Raw genomic sequence first — 26124 nt, forward strand, 5'->3', positions numbered from 1 at the left:
GTTTAGGTTAGTATGGAATTTCCAGTTGCAAGTGAAAAGGGTGCCTAGACCTTTTGCCTATCGTAAACCGCTTTCCAAATATCGTTTGCTTCCTGTTAACGGAATTTTAAGTCTAATTATCAAGAAAAAAGTCGGCGTCTTGTATCATATATAATATTAAATTCTTCGTTTGTGCATCCATTATGCTCTTAACGTTTTTTAAAATACTTCTTTAATTTTGATGTAGTGTGAGCAACTTACTATAACCATATATATTTCGTTAATGGTAACACTGCTGTGTTCGTTTCATTGATATCCATGTTTTTTTTTTTTTTTTTTTTTTTCCAGCGGTTCACTCGTCTGCGGGCGATCGCCACACTTCGAACAGTGGTGGCGGCCCAGGTATTGATACCATTCTCTCCATACCATTTCCCAGAAGCAAATCTCTAATCAAGCTATGCAGGATTCAGAACAGATCTCTCGTTTCCAGCAGACTTCTCCCTTTGATTTATATTACTCTGATGGGTCCTTTTATGTATTTAATTCTACCAAACCAAATGTCTGTTTTAAAGCTATTGCATTCAGCGCCTTTCAGTACCGGCTGGATAATGTAGTTAACAAGTTTTTACACTAATCTATCTCAATTTACATTTTTTACTGGTTGAAGCTGATTCTCCCACTCCCATTGTTATTTCAGATGTTATTCAACGGTGCTAGTCTTTTATGCCCATCCCTTTCTAGAAACGCCCGATTTCTCGCAGCATAACTATATCCCTCCGGATTCGTCACAGGATGTTGCCTCTCCCCTGATGCATTTAGATCACACGAATCAGCACTCTGGTGCCTCTCCCTTGTCCAAGTAACAGCTGAATTCTTTTTTAAAAGAGGAGATCGCACTTGGGCGGCGTGATTTACACTTTGGCCCTCTTTCTAGATCTTTCTTACGTGAAAGCAGATCGGGGAGTTAGTGCATTCCGCTGCTGGCTGCGTTTGCAAGCATACAGTGTGGCCGTGAGGACGCTTCAGGCAAATGCCGGGGTGGTTCCTCTGAAAGGGCACAGTCTACTTCCTTCCCCATCCTTCTCTAATCCGAGCTTGTGCTCTGTCTCTCAAGACCTCGTTGTCTTCTGGACGTTAAACTCTAATCCCTTCCTCCTCAGTTGAAAACGAGTCTAGTATATCGAGGAAAGCCTTTGACGATTTAGGAAAAGTGTCGTGATCTGCAACAACAGCAGAAACCGAGAAACCGAGGTTCGAAACCAGATACGCAAACTCATACATGCGAACATATAGTAGAGACGGCAACAGTCTTCCTGTGGGTCCAGTTACAGTTTCATTCCTGGAACTGCCCGAGTGGAGCCGCTGAAGAAAACTGTTATCTGCTGGTCACGTCGTGGTTTCCTGTGACACAATTGCATCAGGCCTGCTGTGCACTCGTGGTTGCTGACTTCCACTCGTGTGAGTAAAACCCATCAGTTTTCAAAGTTTGGGAACTCTGAACAAAGGCATTCAAACAAGTGGCCCCTACTCCGGCAAAGGGAAAATCAAACGCCATGAAACGGCGTACAGGCAACCATTATTGATATTATTTACACCAACAAGGGTAATGGGTCCTATTTCGTGATGACACACGAAGGAAGACGAGAACACTTCAGATAATCCCGTGGTGTACTCGGAAATTCGTCATGCGGAATTGGCAGCCTTTTTCCGCCCTCTTCCTTTGAAGAGCCATTTCTCTCGACATCAGTCATAGTAACGTCGACTCTGTGACAGTCGACTTCCGATCTGTAATGTACGACTTTACACTTTCGCGTCTCCGTAGTTAGCTTTATACCCCTCGTAGGACTTGACCTCTTTAAGCACCAGCTACATACTTCGTGTATAGTTATCTGTGTTACGACAGAAGACACATAACTAATGAACTGCAGTTTTGGTTCCTTGGAGTTTCCATTTCCCAAAGTTTCCCTCAGTTAGCCATTTCGAAACAGGTGTCCCTCCCATTGGGCACATATCAACCTCAGTTTTCGGAGTCAATCTCGCAGAACATACCTGTTGACCACGCACAGGCCCTACAAGGTGACGCACAGACGTTCCGTCACAACAAAAGCAGAAAAAACTTGAAGGGCCGGATGGGAATTTATAATACTTTGTTCCGAACGTCATTGTAGTGTCTGAGCCATGGTGACATCTCGGACGCGAATGATCGTAGCAATATTAACTAGAAGATATGCAGAAGGTGAACAAAAATGTGGAAACACAACCCATCGTCGCTCCTAATACGATGTAGAAAACATGTCAGACTTACAAACAGCTTCCAATTCGTCTAGTAATGAGTACATACATGCCCTGTATGATTTGCAAGGCAGTCTTACCCCATTCTTCCTCCAAAATAGTGCGAAGTACAGGTAATGGAGGTGAATAGTGATCACGAATCTTCTCCACAAAGTAGATCACAAAGATTCAATAATATCGAGTTCTGATTACTGTGGTGGCTACGGAAGACGCGACAACTCATCCTCGTCATCACAAAACATGTGTGGTAGGGGCCCTGTCACCTTGTAACGCAGAATCATATTGGAGATCAAACACTGCGAGACTGGGGAGGGAGCTGATCAGCCAAAACGGTTACAGAATCCTTAGCAGTAATGCGCTATTCCATAGTAGCCATGGGGTCCATTGGACTATCAAGACATGGCTGCCCAAATCATCATCGAACCCCCGGCATATTTCACTCATGCGACGTAAACTTGGCAACAAGTAGGGAACATTGTGAAACAAGACTCATCCGATCAAATAAATTTTTTCCTTTCATCCTGGTCCAGGTTTTATGGTTATGACACCATGTCTTCATGTTACGTGCATTTGTATCATTGATGTGTGGTTTTGTAATTCCAGGTCTCTGTGAAATTCCCAGCTCATGGAGCTCCCCTCATTTTATTTTGTTGCTGACAGGGCACGCGAGTACGACTTTCAGTTCTGCAGAGACTTCTGCAACTGTTACCCTCTTTTTTTTTTTTTTTTTTGTCACAATCCTCTTCAATGACTGTCCGTCACGATCACCCAACATATATTTTCGTCCGCGGATATTGTTTTTCCGCTTTCTCTGAATGCAGTGCCTCTTGAAACAGTAAATGTTTCGTCTACCTTGGCTATGGAAGCACCCATCACAGGAACACTAACCGTTAGCCGACGTTCGACTGCAGTTAACTGCAACATACCACTATGGTCAGAACATTGTTCTGACAACGACTGAAAGGGCAGCGTCTTTATTACGTTGCTTAGATACCATTCCTGCTCAGATACAACGCCGGCCGCTGTGGCCGAGCAGTTCTAGGCGATTCAGTCTGGAACCGCGCTACTGCTACGGTCGCAGGTTCGAATCCTGCCTCGGGCATGGATGTGTGTTATGTCCTTAGGTTAGTTAGGTTTAAGTAGTTCTACGTCTACGGGACTGATGACCTTAAGATGTTAAGTCCTATAGTGCTTAGAGCCATGTTTTACAGATACAACAGGGCAAACTGTAGGCTTGTCTAGCATCTGCTTGTATGTTCAAGCATGCATTTCTCGCTGTGTATCATATTTTTGTGCAACCCCTGAAGGTGACGTACAACTTTTCGATCGTAACAGAAGGAGAAAAAATATTAATCTGAAGAGCTGGAGTAGAATTTGATAATACTTTGTCCCAGATGTCACTGTAGCGTCATAGCCATGATGCCATCTCGCTCCCGAATAACTGCAGCAATGTTAACAAGAAGACGTACCCCGATACTGTAGGGGGATGGGGGGAATGAACACACCCTGCAACCTAAGCTCAGGTTGGTACACACACAAGGAGGTGAAAAACGTCATGGGATGCCTCCTGTTATAGTGTCGGACCTTCTTTTGCCCAGCGTAGTGCAGCAACTCGACCTGGTGTGGACTCAACAAGTCGCTGGAAGTCCCCTGAAGAAATATTGAGCCATGCTGCCGCTATAGCTGTCCACAGTTGCGAAAGTGTTGCAAGTGGAGAATTTTGTGCACGAACTGACCTCTCGATTATGCCTCATAACTGTTCGATGGGATTCATGTCGGGCGATTTGAGAGGCCAAATCATTCGCTCGAACTGTCCAGAATGTTCTCTCAACCAATCGCGAACAGTTATGGGCCGGTGACATGGCGCTTTTCATGGGAATGGCTGCAAAAGTTCCCCAAGTAGGTGAACATAACCATTTGGACCAGAGGATCTATTCCTTGTAAACACAGCCCACGCCATTATAGATCCACCAGCAGCTTGCACACTATCTTGTTGACAACTTGGGTCCAATGGCTTCGTGGGGTCTCTGCGACCAGGAGCTCTTAACAAGTGAAGTCGGGACTTATTTGACCAGGCCACGGTTCTCCAGTCGTCTAGGATCCAACCGATATGGTCATGAGCCCTGAAGAGGCGTGGCAGGCACTCGTTTCGGTCATCAACTGCCGTAGCACAGTAATGCTAATTTCGGCGAACTGTCCTAACGGATACGTTCGCCTTAAGTCCCACTTTGATTTCTCCGGTTAATTTACGCAGTGTTGCTTGTCTGTTCAAATTCAACTTCAAAATGTTCAAATGTGTGTGAAATCTTATGGGACTTAACAACTAAGGTCATCAGTCCCTAAGCCTACACATTACTTAACCTAAATTATCCTAAGGACAAACACAACACACCCATGCCAGAGGGAGGACTCCAACCTCCGCCGGGACCAGCCGCACAGTCCATGACTGCAGTGCGTTAGACCGCTCGGCTAGTCCGCTTGTCTGTTAGCACTGACAACTCTACGCACACGCCGCTGTTCTCGGTCGTTAAGTGAAGGCCGTCAGTCAACTCGTTGTCTGTCGTGAGAAGTAATGGCTGAAATTTGGTATTCTCGGCACAGTCTTGACACTGTGGATCTCGGTATATTGAATTCCTTAACGATTTCCGAAATGGAGTGTCACGCGTGTAGCTCCGACTACCATCCCGCGTTCAGAGTAGGTTAATTCCCCTCGTGCGGCCATAATCAAGTCGGAAACCGTTGCACATAACTCACCTGAGTACAAATACAGTTCCGCCAATGCACTGCTCTTTTATACCTTGCGTACCCAGTACTACCGCAATCTGTAGACGTGTATGTCGGTATCTCATGACTTTTGGCACTTCTGCGTATAGCGGAACTGTTAGTCCGCATAGTAGGGAAAGCAGTTACACGACACTATATGCAAAATTGTATTTTTATAAACCGCTTGTAGCATGTAATCTTCGGACAAAATGGTCTTAGGGCTTGTTTTGTGTACGCGCGACTGTTGCTTTCCCTGAACTGCAGAACCAGCCAGACACGGCAGGCCTTGTGCGCCTGGCAGGCTGGGCGGAGCCGGCGTGACAGCGTAATCCCGCAACTTGAGGATGCCCACCTCACTGCAGCGGGGAGCGCCCCGCTGTCTGTACTGTGCTGCCAGCCGGCGCCAGCTGGGCCCGGCGAGACTGCGGGAGCACGGTGTGCCTCCGAGGCTATCTGCCGCGTCTGCAGCAGCGCAGGGAACAGTGTTATGAGTTCTGTGAATCTGCCCTACCGATGATAACTCTCAGGGACAGACAGGCATGCTACTGGCTGCGGGTAAGGAGATATAGTTGATCACAGGCTATGAAATTTAGACTTAGTGAAGTCCCTGCTGAGGACGAATGAACATTTGAAGCTCTAACACAAATGGAGGGGAGGAAGGCTAGGCTTGAACGTCGCATCGACGGCAGTGTCATTAGAGACGGAGTCCAAATTCGATTGGGAGAGGATCACGCCTTTTCACAGAAACCATGATGATATTCGCCCAAGCGATTTATGGAAAACAGGGAAAACCTATTTCTGGACAGTCAGAAGGGGCTTTGAAACAAAATCCTTATGAATACGAGTCCAGCTGCAACACTGAGAGCGGAATGTCTGCTAATTATGAGGAGTACATTTGGAATATTCGGAAGAGTGACAACGTGACTGGAAAGTTTCCGTGGTTTGGCTGGGCCAGGCAAGTCAAGCTCGACTCTGGGCAGAGCGGTCAGACTGCCATGGAAGAATTCGGATAACTTGGAAATCACGAGTGGAAGGGGAGAAAGGGTGCCGCAAGCAGCATGTCGGTGAGCAAGTAAGATTGCAACGCCACTGAATGTGTTAAACTGAACCTGGAAATTGAAATAAGAACACCGTGAATTCATTGTCCCAGGAAGGGGAAACTTTATTGACACATTCCTGGGGTCAGATACATCACATGATCACACTGATAGAACCACAGGCACATAGACACAGGCAACAGAGCATGCACAATGTCGGCACTAGTACAGTGTATATCCACCTTTCGCAGCAATGCAGGCTGCTATTCTCCCATGGAGACTATCGTAGAGATGCTGGATGTAGTCCTGTGGAACGGCTTGCCATGCCATTTCCACCTGGCGCCTCAGTTGGACCAGCGTTCGTGCTGGACGTGCAGACCGCGTGAGACGACGCTTCATCCAGTCCCAAACATGCTCAATGGGGGACAGATCCGGAGATCTTGCTGGCCAGGGTAGTTGACTTACACCTTCTAGAGCACGTTGGGTGGCACGGGATACATGCGGACGTGCATTGTCCTGTTGGAACAGCAAGTTCCCTTGCCGGTCTAGGAATGGTAGAACGATGGGTTCGATGACGGTTTGGATGTACCGTGCACTATTCAGTGTCCCCTCGACGATCACCAGTGGTGTACGGCCAGTGTAGGAGATCGCTCCCCACACCATGATGCCGGGTGTTGGCCCTGTGTGCCTCGGTCGTATGCAGTCCTGATTGTGGCGCTCACCTGCACGGCGCCAAACACGCATACGACCATCATTGGCACCAAGGCAGAAGCGACTCTCATCGCTGAAGACGACACGTCTCCATTCGTCCCTCCATTCACGCCTGTCGCGACACCACTGGAGGCGGGCTGCACGATGTTGGGGCGTGAGCGGAAGACGGCCTAACGGTGTGCGGGACCGTAGCCCAGCTTCATGGAGACGGTTGCGAATGGTCCTCGCCGATACCCCAGGAGCAACAGTGTCCCTAATTTGCTGGGAAGTGGCGGTGCGGTCCCCTACGGCACTGCGTAGGATCCTACGGTCTTGGCGTGCATCCGTGCGTCGCTGCGGTCCGGTCCCAGGTCGACGGGCACGTGCACCTTCCGCCGACCACTGGCGACAACATCGATGTACTGTGGAGACCTCACGCCCCACGTGTTGAGCAATTCGGCGGTACGTCCACCCGGCCTCCCGCATGCCCACTATACGCCCTCGCTCAAAGTCCGTCAACTGCACATACGGTTCACGTCCACGCTGTCGCGGCATGCTACCAGTGTTAAAGACTGCGATGGAGCTCCGTATGCCACGGCAAACTGGCTGACACTGACGGCTGCGGTGCACAAATGCTGCGCAGCTAGCGCCATTCGACGGCCAACACCGCGGTTCCTGGTGTGTCCGCTGTGCCGTGCGTGTGATCATTGCTTGTACAGCCCTATCGCAGTGTCCGGAGCAAGTATGGTGGGTCTGACACACCGGTGTCAATGTGTTCTTTTTTCCATTTCCAGGAGTGTAATTCGTGATCCCCAATTGCTATGTTAAGTTCCTCGCTGTTCTCATTTCTGCTATTTCTCATTACTTTCGTCTTTCTTCGATTTACACTCTATCCGTATTCTGTACACCTTAGACTGAACATTCCATTCAGCACATCCTATAACTCTTCTTCACTTTCACTAAGGACAGCTATACCATCAGCGAATCTATATCGTTTCATCTTGAATTTTAAATCCACTCTTGAACCCTTCTTTTATTTCCGTCATTGCTTCTGAGATATAGAAATTGAATAGTAGGGCCGAAAAACTACATTCCTGCCTTAGACCCTTTTTTACTCAGAGCACTTCGTTTTTAGTTATACGTAATGCAAGTTCACGTAAGGAGAAAATTGCTTCTGTTGAACGTGTATACTCAAAACGCTGAGATGTGCGACGCTGAGGAACGCAGAGTTAGCGTGCCCACACCATTCGAGTTCCTTTCGCAGTGCAGCGTTCTACGGAGCAGTGCAGCGCAGGTGGAGTCGACGAGCCCGGAGCACCGGTGAGGGCGCGGACCGTTGCCGGCGGTGCAGCATTTACGGCTCCCAGAGTTCCGCGATTCATTCGGCCCGAAAATGGGGAGCCTCCTTCTTTGCCTTAGTCGTTTTGTTCGCGAGTTTCCTAATCACAGAAAGCAATTACGTGCCCTATTTCGAACTTTAATCTGCGGAAAAGTGGCTGTCTGCGAACTGCTAGAAAGTTTCAACATGCCGTTTGTAGCTGCAAGCCCTTGCAGCATTAGAGGATGCTTCGCGAGTGCTCTTACAATATGAACTTTTTATTCATTCTCCGGTTGTTTCTTTAGGTCCAGTAGACTGTTTGTATTATGCTAAAATTATCGTGTGCCGTAATATCAATCTTACGCTGACACTGACTACTAAAAAAGTCATTTGTTACTTTTCTGAGACACCGCTGCATCTATACTGTGCGACTCATTGTGAAGTACGTGACGGAGGGCAGTTTTTGTCGTACCAGGTAGTAAAGTTTCGTCCTGTCTTGCTGTCGAATGGAGCATGGGAACAATGATTGTTCGTACTCCTTTGTGCAAACTGGTATTGGCCTAATTTTATATCACTATCCCTATGGAACGGATATCTCATACGATGAAGAATGTTGCAGTTGTTAACGTGTAAAGTTTTCTAAGCAGCTTCTCACGAGATGTACGGGCGTAGTTCAAGGAGTGTCTGCTAAGTTAGAGTGCTTAACATCTCTGTTACAATTTGTCGCCAGTCACACAAGTTTGTGATCATTTGCAACATCCTTACCTTGTGGGTTTCTTGTCCTGAGTTAGTCCAGCCTGATATACACTGAAGCGCCAAAGAGACTGGTATAGGCCTTCATATCCAAATACAAAGATTTGTAAAAAGGAAGAATACGGTGCTGCCGTGGGCAACGCCTATATAAGACAAAAAGTGTCTGGCGCAGTTGTTAGATCGGTTACTGCTGCTACAATGGCAGGTTATGAAGATGTGAGTTTTAACGTGGCGTTATAGTCGACGCACGGGCGATGGGACACAGGATCTCCGAGGTAGCGATGAAGTAGGGATTTTCCCATACGACCGTTTCAAGAGTGTACCGTGAATATCAGAAATCCGGTAAAACATCAAATCTCCAACATCGCTGCGGCCGGAAAAATATCCTGCAAGAACGAGACCGACGACGACTGAAGAGAATCGTTCAACGTGTCAGAAGCGCAACCCTTCCGCACACTGCTGCAAATTTCAATGCTGGGCCATCAACAAGTGTCGGTGTGGGAACCATTAGACGAAACATGATCGATATGAGCTTTCGGAGCCGAACACCCACGTGTGTACCGTTGGTGACCATACGACACAACGTTTTAGGCCTCGCCTGGGCCCTTCAACACCAACGTTTGACTTTTGATGACTGGAAACATGTTGCCTGGTCGGACGAATCTCGTTTGAGATTGTATCGAGTGGATGGACGTATACGCGTATGGAGACAACCTCAGAGAGTCCATGGACCCTGGATGTCAGCAGGGACTGTTCAATCTGATGGAGGCTCTGTAATTGTGTGGGGCGTGTACAGCTAGAGTGATATGGGACCCCTGATACGTCTAGATACTACTCTGACAGGTGACAGGTACATAAGCATCCTGCCTGATCAGCTGCATCCATTCATGTCCATTGTGTATACCGACGGACTTGAGCAATTCAAGCAGGACAATGCGACAACCCACACGTCCAGAATTGCTACAGTGTGGCTCCAGGAACACTCTTCTGAGTTTGAACACTACCTCCGTCCACCAAACTCTCCATTACTGACCATAGCTGGGATGCCTTGCAACGTGGTGTTCAGGGTAGATATACACCCCTCGTGCTGTAAGGGATTTATGGACACATCTGCAGGATTCACGGTATCAGTTCCCTCCAGTACTACTTCAGACTTTACTCGAGTCCATGCCACGTCGTGTTGCGGCACTACAGCGCGTTTGCGGGGATTCTGCACGATCTTAGGCGGATGTACTTGTTTCTTTGGCTCTTCAGTGTAGATCCCATAGCTTGAAGTATTCAAGTACCGATCTTACAAATGTTTTATATACTATCTCTTTTGTAGACGGAAAGGAGTTTCCCAGAATCCTACCAATTAATTTTTACTCCCAAATATTTGTGTGGATCTAATTATGACTCATTATTCCTCTAGTCAGAGGATACTAATCTTCATGAAGACCGGTATTTTGTCATTTTCTAACTGCATATTACTGCAATTTTCACCTGATTTGATTTCCTCATAACTGCGTTATCTGCAACCAGCCGCAGACTGCAGATAAGTCATTAATGTACAGTCGTGCTCAAAAGTATCCGAACGACCTGAATTGCATTTCGCCTGATTCGCATGCAACCCACATAACGTAGCTGTCTAGCAGGTCCTCTAATCGCTCCTTGGTACAGTCGTTTGACTATTCAAAATGGCTCCAACAAGTCACCACTAGAAAACTCGGCTCTGTATCGCAATAATTCAAAATTTAAAATAATACCACGATACTACAAATATCAGGGAACACCTTATCACAGATAAGACTCTCCTTAAGGCTTGTAAGCTCACATTTATTGCAATAAATGACATACCTGAAATGTTACCACAGCTACAGGAAAACTACTTGTGATACCTCTTAGACAAAATACTTACGCAGTGCTATAAGACGAAAAGATCAACCTGACACAAACTGTGGGAAGTTTATTTTACAACCTTCGTACCTGTATAAAGAGCTTTTCCTATTTGAGATATCTGTGAACGTTGCTGCATAAGAAGATTTAAGAAGAAACTAAATTCCTTCAGCTACGCCACTGTATAAAGAAATCGTCTTAACGGCACTAGATAGTGGTTTGTGAATCGTTTACCAGCCGTACTCTGCCGCATTTCGATGGTTGGAAGGCAAAAAGCTTACTGACAAATTTCACACAAGGAAAAGGGCGACGCAGTGTCTCCCACTGGAAGGTCATGTTGTTTTATTTAAATGATTACAAAATCAGGTAAAACGAACAGTGAGGTGGTCAGTATAAGCACATTACTGTTGTGAGTATATTGTTGCGCCGCCCAGGGCCTGTAATGATAAAGGGCCCGTTTAGGTCAGTCATATTGTATACATAAGTGGAAGAGAGAGCACCACTGAATTCTACAATCCGTATGCACTGCATACACACAGAAATTACTATTACAGTGTACTAATGGAGCCCATTGAGTGAATTGCATATTTTCCGATGAGAAATAACACTGGGAAACAGTCTTCGCTACATTAGGGTACTTAAACTGGTGTCACTCTGAGCTAGAATTTATGGTCAGCGACTAAATGTAAGTATAATGAGTCGGATGCGGGTTTTGCAACTGTGAAATAGTTTCCTACATTATAGAAGCGAATATTAAATTTGAACTAACATTCCGAAAATTTTGAACTTGGATAGCTTAGAATGGAAATCTTTCTGTTTATTGCAAAGCAATACAATTGATTTTCTAAAACATTCTCTGTCATACTCAACTTGAAACAGGTCACGTCGACCAAATCATATAGAAGAACTGACAGCGACGTATTTCGGAAGGCAGTAAGGTCCCTTGGCTTTTGGTTTGGCAGTATTCGACAGCCATTTCTAGCCGCAAGTAAATGAAGAAAGGCAGCGCGTTTTTGTTATCAAGTAACGTCTTCATCAATTACTTTAGTTTTAATGTAATCTACGAGTAATTGCTGATGTTTGATATTAACATGAAAAAGATTCCGTAGACAGGGAGAGAACCTGTTCTTGGGCAACTACTTCCATAATGACCAAAAGGCGTTAAATGATCTTAAGCACATGTGTTCCAGCAGCAGTATAAAGAAAATGATAGTAATAAGTACGGTAATAATTGAATTATCCGGTAACTTCACACTTCACAGTGGATTTTCTCGAACTAAGATATTTCCTGAATTAGTGAAAATTTCAAAATGGCTTCACATCGAGGCTATGATGCCTAGAAGAGTCTTTACATAGTGCTGACGTGAGAATAGCATAATCTCCGCGTCAGAAGCTTCCTTCTACTTAACCATTTAATAGACTCATATATTTTCCACCGTGACTAATTTTGTAAGCTAAGCACATCATCCGTTACAGCACACTCCTGGGGCTGGGAAATGTGGTCTGGTGGAACGAACTATCACAAGTGCAATGCGTGGGTACAAGCATTTACTTTTAAGAGGCACAAGCAGATTTACTTTACCTCTGGTGACCTCAACAGAAAGACGTTATAATCCAGAATCCGCATTAAACATCACGTTCCTTCATTCCCAACTGGACAGAGCCGGTTTGCTTTGGAAAATGACGTAGGCGGAGGTCACTGTAAACAGAAGTACTGTCGTCAGTAAACCTACTTACATTACAACATTTTATTTTATTTGATGAACCGACAGCCATTTAAAGGAACAGGGCTCTTATTTTACTTGTACTTGATTGAACTAGAGACGTTGAAAAATTTGGTGCTGGGCTATGATTCGAATTCGTATCTCCTCTTTCGAGGATCTGGATCTCTCGGAACAGGATAGTTCAGTCATTTCGTTCCTTTTTCCAAGACTACAATCTTCTCTAGGTCACCTCCAAAGGTAAGTATGTGGGTCCGATTCCTGATCCAGTACAAAAATATTCATAATTTCATTTCAAGCCCTATCACGTGCACACCGACCTGCTAGTGAAATTTAACGTGTATTTTTAGTGTCTGTTCATGTGTTGCCAACAATTTCTGGTCAAACACGCACACATCCTACTGTTGGTGAGTAAGCAATTGATACTTAAGCTATATTCGTGGACGATAAAGAAGAACGATAGGAGTGCGGTTCAATTGTCGCTCAGGCACAAAAATTTGTATCCTTATTTTAGATTCAAACACCTAGCAGCTGGTAAAAAAAACGATATGTAACATTTGATTTTACTTAGTTAACAATCCGATTACGTGTTGGGTTCGCACCTCCGCCACAGAACTTCACATCATGCACGTCATCTTTAAATGCATACACACTTTGTTACTTCTGAATGGGGTATATCAGCCATCTTTCGTGGTTAGTTAACAGGGATGAAAGGGTCTTGATAGGAGTCCCGGTTTATCACAAAAACTGTCGTCTTTTATTTTCAAGTTTAGGTTTGGTTACTGATATTGGCGAAAATTTCGGTAATTCATGAATCTTCACGGCTAGTCAGCAATATGATTGATTAGATTAGATTGGATTAATACTTGTTCGATAGATCATGAATACGACACTTCGTAATGATGTGGAACGTGTTATTTTAATGAAAGATTTCTCTACATACCGGTATTCAATTTCTTTACAACAATTTTTTACCCTCTCTCTCATTCTTCTTTATTTTTATTTCTCTCTCTCTTCTCTCTCTCTCTCGCTCACACACACACACACACACACACACACACACACACACACGCACGCACGCAAACGCACACACACATTCTTTTTTATTTTTATTTGTTTGGTGTGCTCGACTATCGGCGAGGCACGAAAACGTCCGTGAATGAGTTCCTTAGGTTTGGGTACAGTTACGAAAGAAATGTAAAAACAACTATGAGAGTTACTGATTTATGTTGCTTAGTTTGCAGTCAGTTCTGAGTATTATTAGTAACTACGCTCCAGTCCCTAAACCTGGTTACAGAAATGCGAATCAGACGCATTACGTATTCCAGGCCGTCGCAGCCGCGTCTTTGAGAGGCCAGCTATGGTCACTTCCCAGCCCGCTGTAGGATCACATCGGTTCGTCTTCTTCCTGCTAGTACTGTAACTGTGATTTGGCAACAAGGCAAGGTATATTTGGCAACTCTGTGATCGACGAGATATTTCCTGGTGTGCACGGAATTCAGCCTCAAAGTTCACTTGATTTTTCCTGTCATTTCCATCGAATAATCTGAGTTATTATCGCTTCAGGTGTAACAAAAGATTGCAAATTTACGGTTTTCAGCCCAGGAAAGTCGTTGCATGTGTAAATCGCAACTAACCTCGTCCTTTAAATAGCGGTTTACGAGTTCTAGACTCTATTGGCCTCGTAAGAGAAATGCGCAGCACGTACTTCTTCGCTAGCTCTGTGGTGACGTGCTGACTTCTGAAAAAGCGTCTGTTATGGTTCGCCGTTCCAGTCTCGCTGAATGTAACGGTTTTATCTCTTCTGTGAAAGATCAAACATCGATAAGGAAATCGCAAGAAAATACTTTCAGCTCATAGTGCAATGGTGAAAAACTTACAATGCTGCACAACAGGTAACGCCTCGTTCCACTGCTGACAAGCAAATTTTGGGTCTCTTGGAATACATAACTTTATTTATGAAATGCCACATTTGCATACCTGTTTAGTATGACACAGCATACCAATTAAACACAGACCCAATCGAACTCTAAGTGAGTAGTATTTTACTAATTCGTGCCGACAGAGGCACGCTTGTGTACAGACACTCAGTTTTATCAAAACAGACTTTCGTCGTAAGGTTATCGAGGGTAGTTTTATTTCATTTCTTACAATACAGTGCACAATTTTCGTAAGGTTTCTTTTAGTGTTATTAAAACAATACTAAACATGAGAGAGAAATTAATCACCAACGATATATGCGAATTCTCTGATGTGATCTATAACAGTCTGACATTGCACAAGCAGTTTATTGATTACATGCATGTAAAAACTTGTTCTGAGTTAAAGCTGTCAAACAAGGTTTGAAGAAGAATAAAATGCCACTACCAGACGACAGATAATGTTTAAAATACTTTTCTGACTATGTGGGCACGATGTGCTCTCCCCATACATAATACAAAAGCTTCGAGATGCATCTGCTGCCTGGCCGTCTAATAAACCTGAAAAGAACAAAATGTCGCATAAGTTAGCCCTTTTTCCACATGCGGATATTTTGTGTTGAGAAGTGAAAGTAATTATGTTCAAAGTTTCATTAAATAGGTAACTTCAGCAGACAGCAGAATTGCGTTGTAAAAACATAGCAGCGAATGAAATGGAACTCGCGACATCTTATCTACGGCGCGTGACACCTACCGTGACGTTACTAACTGTTATCTGCCTACAGCACCTCCAGAAGTCGACAATAGTTCTCTCAGGACTTCCGAATTCCATAGTGCTGTGAGATAATGCATATGGCCGGATCTAGACTTCTGAGAGACAGACAGTTACAGCTTTTATTTTGCACCGCACAACGTTTGCAACAGACAGATAGCGCAATAGAGTAGCTCAAATGGAAAGGAACACTTTCTCTTTAAATTTCTGCATCTTACACTGTTGGCGGTTCTGTGTAGGTGGCAGTTACATGATTTTATTTCGGTGATTACAAAATAGATTTGAATGTATGCACTGGGTAGCCGAGGCAGCTAGTTCATGGCGATTCGGTCAACCAAGTAAACGAATGTACTGAACATGCTGTAAACCACTAAAGGGAGCCTGTGTGTCAGAACTCTCATCGAGTGTGCAGCAACGGTGTTATGAAAGAAAAATGAATCATACAGAAGATGATTTCGTGGTCTATGGGATTGATGATAGGTTCCCAGGATGGTGGCTTGGGTTCGATTCTAACTTCTGCTGATCATTTTTAATAGCGAGAGACAGATTCCATTCTCTTCTGGCTACGCCAAGTGAAGAAGGTATAACGGCATTGTGGTCTGAAATGCACATTAAACATGGTATTCCTTCTCTACCAAGTAGTCGTTAGGTTGCACCACAATAAAGTCAGGAGTGGCGAAATGTGGGAACTCTGTCACCAGTAACCTTTCTTATACTAGTTATTCATTTATAGTGACGAAACAAGCGCTATGTAGGGTCACAGGACCCTTATTCCATCTTTTATTTGAGCTTCTGTATGTCGATAAAATTGGTTCTGAACTTGGAATGCAACTCAGACCGCCCTTAACGCGGAATTTGATCCCTTCGTGACAATACAGCTCGATTACAATTTGTTGTTTGTTCAAAACTGCAGATTCCTCAACATCACATATTGCGTGTGAATGGGTTCGAATGCTGGCCCGGCACTAAAGTTTTCATTATGTATTATCAAGCTCTAGCATGAGAACACCTATCTGCTGATGGATAATAATTTTGATTTTTAATGCATTTTGATTCGTTGTCAACACTAACGATATCTGACGTTTTACTCCCAGTAAGACACAGAACTATTTGAGAGATCACTCTAAGTTCAAGGATGTTATTCCGAGCTGATGGTGGAGAAAAATTCTGTAGCTGACGTCTCTTTGTGTGTAGTCAACAACGGTATGTGTGGGGTTCGATTCCCAGTCATCATTGAACTCTTCGTCATATTATTTCTAGTTCAAACATGCTCACAAGTCGCTGCTGATGTAACAAACCCATATTTAAGGTTCGTTATCTCTAATATATAACAGCGATAGGTTCCGGGTTGGAGTCCTGGAAACGAAAAAATTAATGTTTCGTCTCGTCATTTCAGTTAAAACATCTAGCTACTGCCGAGAAAATCCGATATGTCACAGTTGCTTGTGCTTCGATAACAATCCGATTAGGTTCTGGGTTCGAATCCCTGTCCAACACAAAGCTTTACATCACGGCATTTTAAGTAAGTTACTTGTGAAGAAGCAATATTTACCATCTCTCGTAGTTCGTTAACAGTGACAAAAGATGCTGGGTAGGAATTCGCGTCCGTTAAAAATGTTTACGTTATGTAATTTAAAGCTGATATTTGCTAACTGATACTGTCTAAAATCGAGGTATATCACTCTCTGTATGCCTAGCCAGGAATGACTGTTAGTTTCCGTCAGTCACGAAATCTTAGTCTGCATGACCTGGGTTTTAATCCAAATGCAGAACGAGACGGTTCTTCGTGTCATTTGAAGTTCATACATATTCTCAACTAGCTGCTCGTGAATAACTTAAATTTTTAATATCATTTTGTGTTAAATAACAAGTACGGTATGTTACTTTGAAGAGGAAATCATGAACACGACGAACTTACTACGTGCATTACCTATCTGACGTAATAATGAGAGTGGTAACATTTCAGGTATGTCATTTATTGCAATAAATGTGAGCTTACAAGCCTTAAGGAGAGTCTTATCTGTGATAAGGTGTTCCCTGATATTTTTAGTATCGTGGTATTACTTTACATTTTGAATTATTGCGATACAGAGCCGAGTTTTTAGTGGTAACTTGTTGGAGCCATTTTCAATAGTCAAACGACTGTACCAAGGAGCGATTAAAGGACCTGCTAGACAGCTACGTTATGTGGGTTGCATGCAAATCAGGCGAAATGCAATTCAGGTCGTTCGGATACTTTTGAGCACGACTGTACATTATGAATAGTGACAGCTCTGTTGCACTAACCTGTGGCACACCAGACATGACTTCAGGTCCGCAGACGACTCTTCGCACCGGTTTGCATACCGGAAACTAAATATCGGGGAATTTTCGACCCAGTTCCAGACAATAGGGACGTATTTGCTTTAGAAGCTGTAGATGTAGCATTGAATCAAAATCTTTTCGAAAGTCTGAAAAATGGAACCTGTCTCTCCCATGTCATTGAGAATATCATGTGTGAAGATTCAAATGGTTCAAATGGCTCTCAGCACTATGTGACTTAACTGCTGAGGGCAATAGTCCCCTAGAACTTAGCTACTTAAACCTAACTAACCTAAGGACGTCACACACATCCATGCCCAAGGCAGGATTCGAATCTGCGACCGTAGCGGTCGCGCGGTTCCAGACTGTAACGCCTAGAACCGCTCCATTTGTCAAGAGCGTGAATTAAGTTTCGCATAATCTATATTTTCGGTACCCCTGTTGACTGTCATAGAGCAAATTATTATTTTCAGGAAGGTCATAAACTCCTCAGATTATGTTCCAGAATACTGCTACAATGATACGGGACATACTCGGGAGGTTTAGTTCTACTTCCTTTTTTTGTCCGTGGATGACTCATGCTCATTTTTTATCTATACAGACTCGATTTCTGCCTCAATTGATTCAAGATTCTTGTATGCTACTATAAATATTTCACCTCCCATCCCATGGAGCCTCTCTTTCCGGTAAAGTCATAAGTTTGTGCCGAGACTTCAGTGCTGCTGATAGCAAATTTTAGACGCTTCCTGACGCAGAGTATTAAATCGGCCACACAGCTTTCTGATATAGTTTAAACTCTGACTTCCTTGTGCAAATGTTTCGACAGTTTGTAAGCAGTGACTTGATATTCTCAGCTGTTTCGTGCCCGAGTCTGAGTCCAGGTCCGAAACACAGTTTTAATCTATCAAGAACTTTCTTTACGAAGCACACTCTGCTCTGTGGATGATTAATTCAGGTAGGAGGCCCACAGACCGACCAGTTATCATCATTATATAACAGATCCAACAAGAGAGAATAGGACGCTGAGGATGACGTTTATTGTGAAACTGTTGTTAGTTGTTGAATTACCGTGTGGAAAACGGAGCTAGCACCACCACGAACCAATGCCACTTTCTTATACTGCAAGTGAGATTAGCCGTTGCATTTCTTTTAGTAATAAATGTTGAGCCTGGAAGGAAGATGGACTGTCTTGTAATTGTTGTTGTGGTCTCCAGTCCTGAGACTGGTTTGATGCAGCTCTCCATGCTACTCTATCCTGTGCAAGCTTCTTCATCTCCCAGTACCTACTGCAACCTACATCCTTCTGAATCTGCTTAGTGTATTGATCTCTTGGTCTCCCTCTACGATTTTTACCCTCCACGCTGCCCTCCAATGCTAAATTTGTCATCCCTTGATGCCTCAAAACATGTCCTACCAACCGATCCCTTCTTCTAGTCAAGTTGTGCCACAAACTCCTCTTCTCCCCAATACTATTCAATACCTCCTCATTAGTTACGTGATCTACCCACCTTATCTTCAGCATTCTTCTGTAGCACCACATTTCGAAAGCTTCTATTCTCTTCTTGTCCAAACTATTTATCGTCCATGTTTCACTTCCATACATGGCTACACTCCATACAAATACTTTCAGAAACGACTTCCTTACACTTAAATATATACTCGATGTTAACAAATTTCTCTTCTTCAGAAACGATTTCCTTGCCATTGCCAGTCTACATTTTATATCCTCTCTACTTCGACCATCATCAGTTATTTTACTCCCTAAATAGCAAAACTTCTTTACTACTTTAAGTGTCTCATTTCCTAATCTAATCCCCTCAGCATCACCACGATTTAATTTGACTACATTCCATTATCCTCGTTTTGCTTTTGTTGATGTTCATCTTATATCCTCCTTTCAAGACACTGTCCATTCCGTTCAGCTGCTCTTCCAAGTCCTTTGCTGTCTCTGACAGAATTACAATGTCATCGGCGAACCTTAAAGTTTTTATTTCTTCTCCATGGATTTTAATACCTACTCCGAATTTTTCTTTTGTTTCCTTCACTACTTGCTCAATATACAGATTGAATAACATCGGGGAGAGGCTACAACCCTGTCTCACTCCTTTCCCAACCACTGCTTCCCCTTCATGCCCCTCGACTCTAATAACTGCCATCTGGCTTCTGTACAAATTGTAAATAGCCTTTCGCTCCTTGTATTTTACCCCTGCCACCTTCAGAATTTGAAAGAGAGTATTCCAGTTAACGTTGTCAAAAGCTTTCTCTAAGTCTACAAATGCTAGAAACGTAGGTTTGCCTTTTCTTAATCTTTCTTCTAAGATACGTCGTAAGGTTAGTATTGCCTCACGTGTTCCAACATTTCTACGGAATCCAAACTGATCTTCCCCGAGGTCCGCTTCTACCAGTTTTTCCATTCGACTGTAAAGAATTCGCGTTAGTATTTTGCAGCTGTGACTTATTAAACTGATAGTTCGGTAATTTTCACATCAGTCAACACCTGTTTTCTTTGGGATTGGAATTATTATATTCTTCTTGAAGTCTGTGGGTATTTCGCCTGTCTCATACATCTTGCTCACCAGATGGTAGAGTTTTGTCATGACTGGCTCTCCCAAGGCCATCAGTAGTTCTAATGGAATGTTGTCTACTCCCAGAGCCTTGTTTCGACTCAGGTATTTCAGTGCTGTGTCAAACTCTTCACGCAGTATCTTATCTCCCATTTCATCTTCATCTACATCCTCTTCCATTTCCAAAATATTGTCCTCAAGTACATCGCCCTTGTATAAACCCTCTATATAGTCCTTCCACCTTTCTACCTTCCCTTCTTTGCTTAGAACTGGGTTGCCATCTGAGCTCTTGATATTCATACAAGTGGTTCTCTTCTCTCCAAAGGTCTCTTTAACTTTCCTGTAGGCAGTATCTATCTTACCCCTAGTGAGACAAGCCTCTACATCCTTACATTTGTCCTCTAGCCATCCCTACTTAGCCATTTTGCACTTCCTGTCGATCTCAGTTTTGAGACGTTTGTATTCCTTTTTGTCTGCTGCATTTACTGCATTTTTATATTTTCTCCTTTCATCAATTAAATTCAATATTTCTTCTGTTACCCAAGGATTTCTATTAGCCCTCGTCTTTTTACCTACTTGATCGGCTGCTGCCTTCACTACTTCATCCCTCAGAGCTACCCATTCTTCTTCTACTGTATTTCTTTCCCCCATTCCTGTCAATTGTTCCCTTATGCTCTCCCTGAAACTCTCTACAACCTCTGGTTCTTTCAGTTTATCCAGGTCCCATCTCCTTAAATTCCCACCTTTTTGCAGTTTCTTCAGTTTCAATCTGCAGTTAATAACCAATAGATTGTGGTCAGAATCCACATCTGCCTCTGGAAATGTCTTACAATTTAAAACCTGGTTCCTAAATCTCTGTCTTACCATTATATAATCTATCTGATACCTTTTAGTATCTCCAGGATTCTTCCAGGTATACAAACTTCTTTTATGATTCTTGAACCAAGTGTTAGCTATGATTAAGTTATGCTCTGTGCAAAATTCTACAAGGCGGCTTCCTCTTTCACTTCTTCCCCCCAATCCATATTCACCTAATATGTTTCCTTCTCTCCCTTTTCCTACTGACGAATTCCAGTCACCCATGACTATTAAATTTTCGTCTCCCTTCAGTACCTGAATAATTTCTTTTATCTCGTCATACATTTCATCAATTTCTTCATCATCTGCAGAGCCAGTTGGCATATAAACTTGTACTACTGTAGTAGGCATGGGCTTTGTGTCTATCTTGGCCACAATAATGCGTTCACTATGCTGTTTGTAGTAGCTAACCCGCACTCCTATTTTTTTATTCATTATTAAACCTACTCCTGCATTACCCCTATTTGATTTTGTATTTATAACCCTGTAATCACCTGACCAAAAGTCTTGTTCCTCCTGCCACCGAACTTCACTAATTCCCACTATATCTAACTTTAACCTATCCATTTCCCTTTTTAAATTTTCTAACCTACCTGCCCGATTAAGGGATCTGACATTCCACGCTCCGATCCGTAGAATGCCAGTTTTCTTTCTCCTGATAACGACGTCCTCTTGAGTAGTCCCCGCCCGGAGATCCGAATGGGGGACTATTTTACCTCCGGAATATTTTACCCAAGAGGACGCCATCATCATTTAATCATACAGTAAAGCTGCATGTCCTCGGGAAAAATTGTAATTATGGAAAATAATAAACATATGTCCATCTGCCCAAACTTAGTACCTAATGGCCAGACACAGTTCCCTCACTCGTCTCTTCTAATTACAGACGCTACTCATAATCCCATCTAAACCATGTTATAGATTACCCCTCTTACTTCCATCCCCCGTTTCTCCTTTATTTTGGTTATTATAATTTGGGTTATCCTGTTAAAGAATTTTTACTTTGTGTAATCTCACGAGCATATCCCATCTGTTGTAAGTCATGACCGGTTAAAGACAAGATTATTTTGTCCAGTCACACCCTTGTAACATATCACCAAACTTTACAGTTCAATTTCTTTTCGTCTGTGAATGGTTGTTGTAATTTGTTATAGTGTTCATTAGTTAAGGTGTTAAGTATTTTATCTCAAGTTCAATAATTTTACATGGCATTTTCATTAAAATAATTCCACTCGTTTAATTTCTAAATCTAACATTAACATTTTTCGTCTTTTGAAACGGAGATACTGAGTAGATGCACTAGTTTAAAACTTTGATGTTACAAAATTCTACTGCACCTTATATTTATCTTTGAAGCTGATGATGACGTAACAGCCGAAACCGGTTTGTGAAATAGATAACAAATATTGTAGAATATTACATCAGTATCGTGTGTGTTTTCATTCATAATGTATAACGTATTCTACCAAGAACCGACGGAATAGTCAAGGTAATAATAAAATAGTACATGCAGTACGAGTACCTGGCACATGAATGACCCGAAGAATGACTGTAGCTCTGAATTCTACGCAACGGTACTATGAAAAACTTTGTGACACAATTTTAATTAGTAAAGGAGACTCCAGGGAGACTATTAGGCAATAAAAAGTTAGTAAAATGAGTATCTTCTCTAGAGTGTAAAACTACAAAGCTAGTAGAGTTCCTCGAGCAAGGGACTACAATCACTTGTGAATTTTCAGTTTCTGTATTCGTTTCAATCACAATGGCGTTGTGTATGGCTAGATAAAATGGTGCCTTCATCGACCTTCAGTCAACTTCCAGTAGGTGAGACTGTCATTCCTAGCAGTTAAGGGCATAATTTTTGAGATAATATGTCGTAGAGAACACTGATAATTAATTACAAATGAGTATTCCACAGCACCGATAAAAACTGCGTGGTAGTGATAACAGGTGAAAAAAAAGGCCGGCCGGTGTGGCCGAGCGATTCTAGGCGCTTCAGTCTAGAACCGCGCGACCGCTACGGTCACAGGTTCAAATCCTGCCTCTGGCATGGATGTGTGTGATGTCCTTAGGTTAGTTAGGTTTAAGTAGTTCTAAGTTCTAGGGGATTTATGACCTCAGATATTAAATCCCATAGTGCACAGAGCCATTTTTGAAAAAAAAGAAAGACCAGCTGGCATTAAATGGGGTAAGACAGGTTTGTTGGTCACTACTATGTAATCTGTGTCGAAAGGAAGGTATTAAATAAAGCAAAGAAAACGTTGAGCAACACAAACGGACAAATCAGTCATTACAAATATTTCTGCATTCTTTCGGGGTATCGCTTCTCTCCTTTTGTCTAGACCAACAGACACAATGGACTCATATGATAGTGAGCAACAAGTTTCCGTAATCTGTAATACCCCAGAAATAAGGACATGATGCTTATTTTTTTCAACTGGAGCCGTGGCGTGTTTTGTTTTTAGAACAGCAGTTCTCTATCAGAACAGGATGTATGAAGTAACTATTCATGTGTCTAACGAAAAACAATATAAAAAATGGGTTTAAAATATCTTTCATTCCTACATCGAAATTAATGACAGGCAAACTAGAAATGTATGTCGTTTTCTGTTGTAAGAATTCACCAACAAACTCAAAATACTATATACAGGGTGACGCAAAAGTCCGTTAACATCTGAAAATGCACTTATACACGGAATAATGTAGCTAGAGAGATAAAACTTGTCACAGATGCCTGAAATGACCAAATACACGGAATAATGTAGCTAGAGAGATAAAACTTGTCACAGATGCCTGAAATGACCAAAACCCAGGCGATCATTGTAGGCAAAACCACCCCTTCCTTCCGCCTCCTTGATTTCTATCTCACCGTCTATGGCTGTCCCATCGCCCTCACTCCCACCCTTAAGTACCTTGGCGTCACCCTCGACCGTCGCCTCTCCTGGACTCCCCATCTCCAGACAATCCAAGCCAAGGCACGTTCCCGACTCCGTCTCCTCAAGCTCCTTTCCGGCCGTACGTGGGGCCTGTACCCCTCCACAGTCCTCCACACCTATACATCCCTCATCCGCCCTATCCTTTGTTACGCCCATCCAGCCTGGATCTCCGCCCCCCCTACCTTTTATAAATCCCTCCAAATCCTTGAACGCCATGCTCTCCGCCTTGCCTATCGCATCCGTCTCCCCTCCCCCATGCGGATCCTGTATGATCTCATCCCCTTCCCCCACCTCCTCCTTTTCCTTGATAGGATACAGGTCCTGTTCACCTCCCGTAAACTTGATCCTCCTCACCCGCTCGTATCCCCGATCCTCTCCCACCCCCACCCGCTGCCGCGCCTGTATTCCCACGTCCCACCCGGTCTCCATCTCTCCACCCTCCTTACCCTCTCCCAAGGTGGCTTCCGCCAGCTCCCTCTCCCTGATGATGTCCTCGTCCCTTCCATCTACCCCTCCTATCAACTTTGACCCTGCCCCGCCCCCCACTTCCGGTGTCCTTTCCTTTCGGCACCCTCCCTCCCTTCTCTTCTCTTCCCTTCTTTTTCCTTTTCCCTGTCCCCTCCCTCCCCCTCTTCCCCCGGGCTTCCTCTCCCCCTTCCTCCCTCCCCCCTATCTCCCCTGCCCGTGGCATCTCTGCTCTCCCCTCTCGCTCTCCCACTCCCCTTCCTCCTCCTCCTCTCTTGGCAGGTCCCCGGACTCGCACACGCATAGTGAACATTCGCGCGCCGGAGATCATCGCCTTCTGTGTCTCGTGTGTGTGACGTCGCTTAGTGTTTTTGGTGTCCGCCGTCCCACAACTACGTTCACTTGTGCCGTCGGCTTCATCAGTGTTCTGTGCGCCGTGCCAACGTGTTTTCAGTGTTGTTATCGTCACGTGTGAACGACTCCGTGTTTTTTGTGTCTCTGTGACCTCTCTCTTTTGCCCGTCACTGTGTTCATTATCATTCTCCGTTCTTATACTATTGTACACACTATGGCTGAAGAGCGGCGTAGTGTGCCGCTGCCAGCCTACCTGATTTGTACAGGTATTAAAATAACAATAAAGTAAAAAAAAAAAATCTGAAATGACATGAAGTTTTATTGAAACCGGAAACTAGTGCAAAGACCGGTCAATAGATGGCGTTGGACAGCGACACGTCAGTTCCTCGTACGAGAATCATGTATGAAATGAACTGTAGTGAGAGAGGGAGTCAGATGCGCCAGCAGTTGCGGCATGTTGACTTTACCGGAAAAAGTACTGTTAGTGGAGCTTTACTATCTGCGTGGAGAATCCGCTACTGTAGCCTTACGATTCTGTCTCTATAAGAAGAGTATTGACGCAGGTAAAGGTCCTGTGATAAGCGTCGCTATGAAGAAAATGATGTCCGCAGCTCGTGGTCGTGCGGTAGCGTTCTCGCTTCCCGCGCCCGGGTTCCCGGGTTCGATTCCCGGCGGGGTCAGGGATTTTCTCTGCCTCGTGATGACTGGGTGTTGTGTGATGTCCTTAGGTTAGCTAGGTTTAAGTAGTTCTAAGTTCTAGGGGACTGATGACCATAGATGTTAAGTCCCATAGAGCTCAGAGCTATTTGAACCATTTGAAGAAAATGATCACGACTTTCGAAGCCACGGGTTGTTTAGACGAATGGCTCCATGGTGGCGACCAGACACAAGTGCTACTGCTGCTCGGACAGTTCAGGAATAAATGGAGAATCTAGCGGGTTTATCTCCGCTTGGTGACGTCAGCGCTCGGGATGTCGCGCGTCGCACCGCCATTCCACGCGCAACTGTTAGGAGAGCACAATGGCGTACCCTCCAATACCATCCGTACAATATCCTGGGTCATCGTAATCTGTTAGCCAGCGGTTTCGTGACGCGGAGTGCATTTGCGGTGTGGGCACTTCAAAAAATGGGGGATGGGGAAGGTTGCTTATCAAATGTGTTGTGGACCGACGAAGCCCATTTCAACTCCTGGGTCTTGCAACACCCTTACCTGCAGAACTTGGACCACTAAAAATCCTAGAACTATCGTGGAAACCCCATTTCATGACAATAAAGTCACGGTATGGTGTAGCTTTACCGCATCAATCGTGATCGAACCTTTTTTTTTTCGGAGAAATGTAGAATGTTGATTTTTTAACTGTCAGCGTGATGAGTGCGAGGTACGCATCATTTCTAGCCTAGCTGATAAACACCTGTTCGAAGGTATGACTTTTATGAAGGATGGAGCCCCTCCCTATATGGCAAGTGTGAAAGATCTTCCGCACATCGTCTGGTGAGAATCGCGTGCTGAGTCGCCACTTCGACACG

This window comes from Schistocerca nitens, chromosome 1 (genome assembly GCF_023898315.1).
Source record: "Schistocerca nitens isolate TAMUIC-IGC-003100 chromosome 1, iqSchNite1.1, whole genome shotgun sequence".
Lineage (NCBI taxonomy): Eukaryota > Metazoa > Arthropoda > Insecta > Orthoptera > Acrididae > Schistocerca > Schistocerca nitens.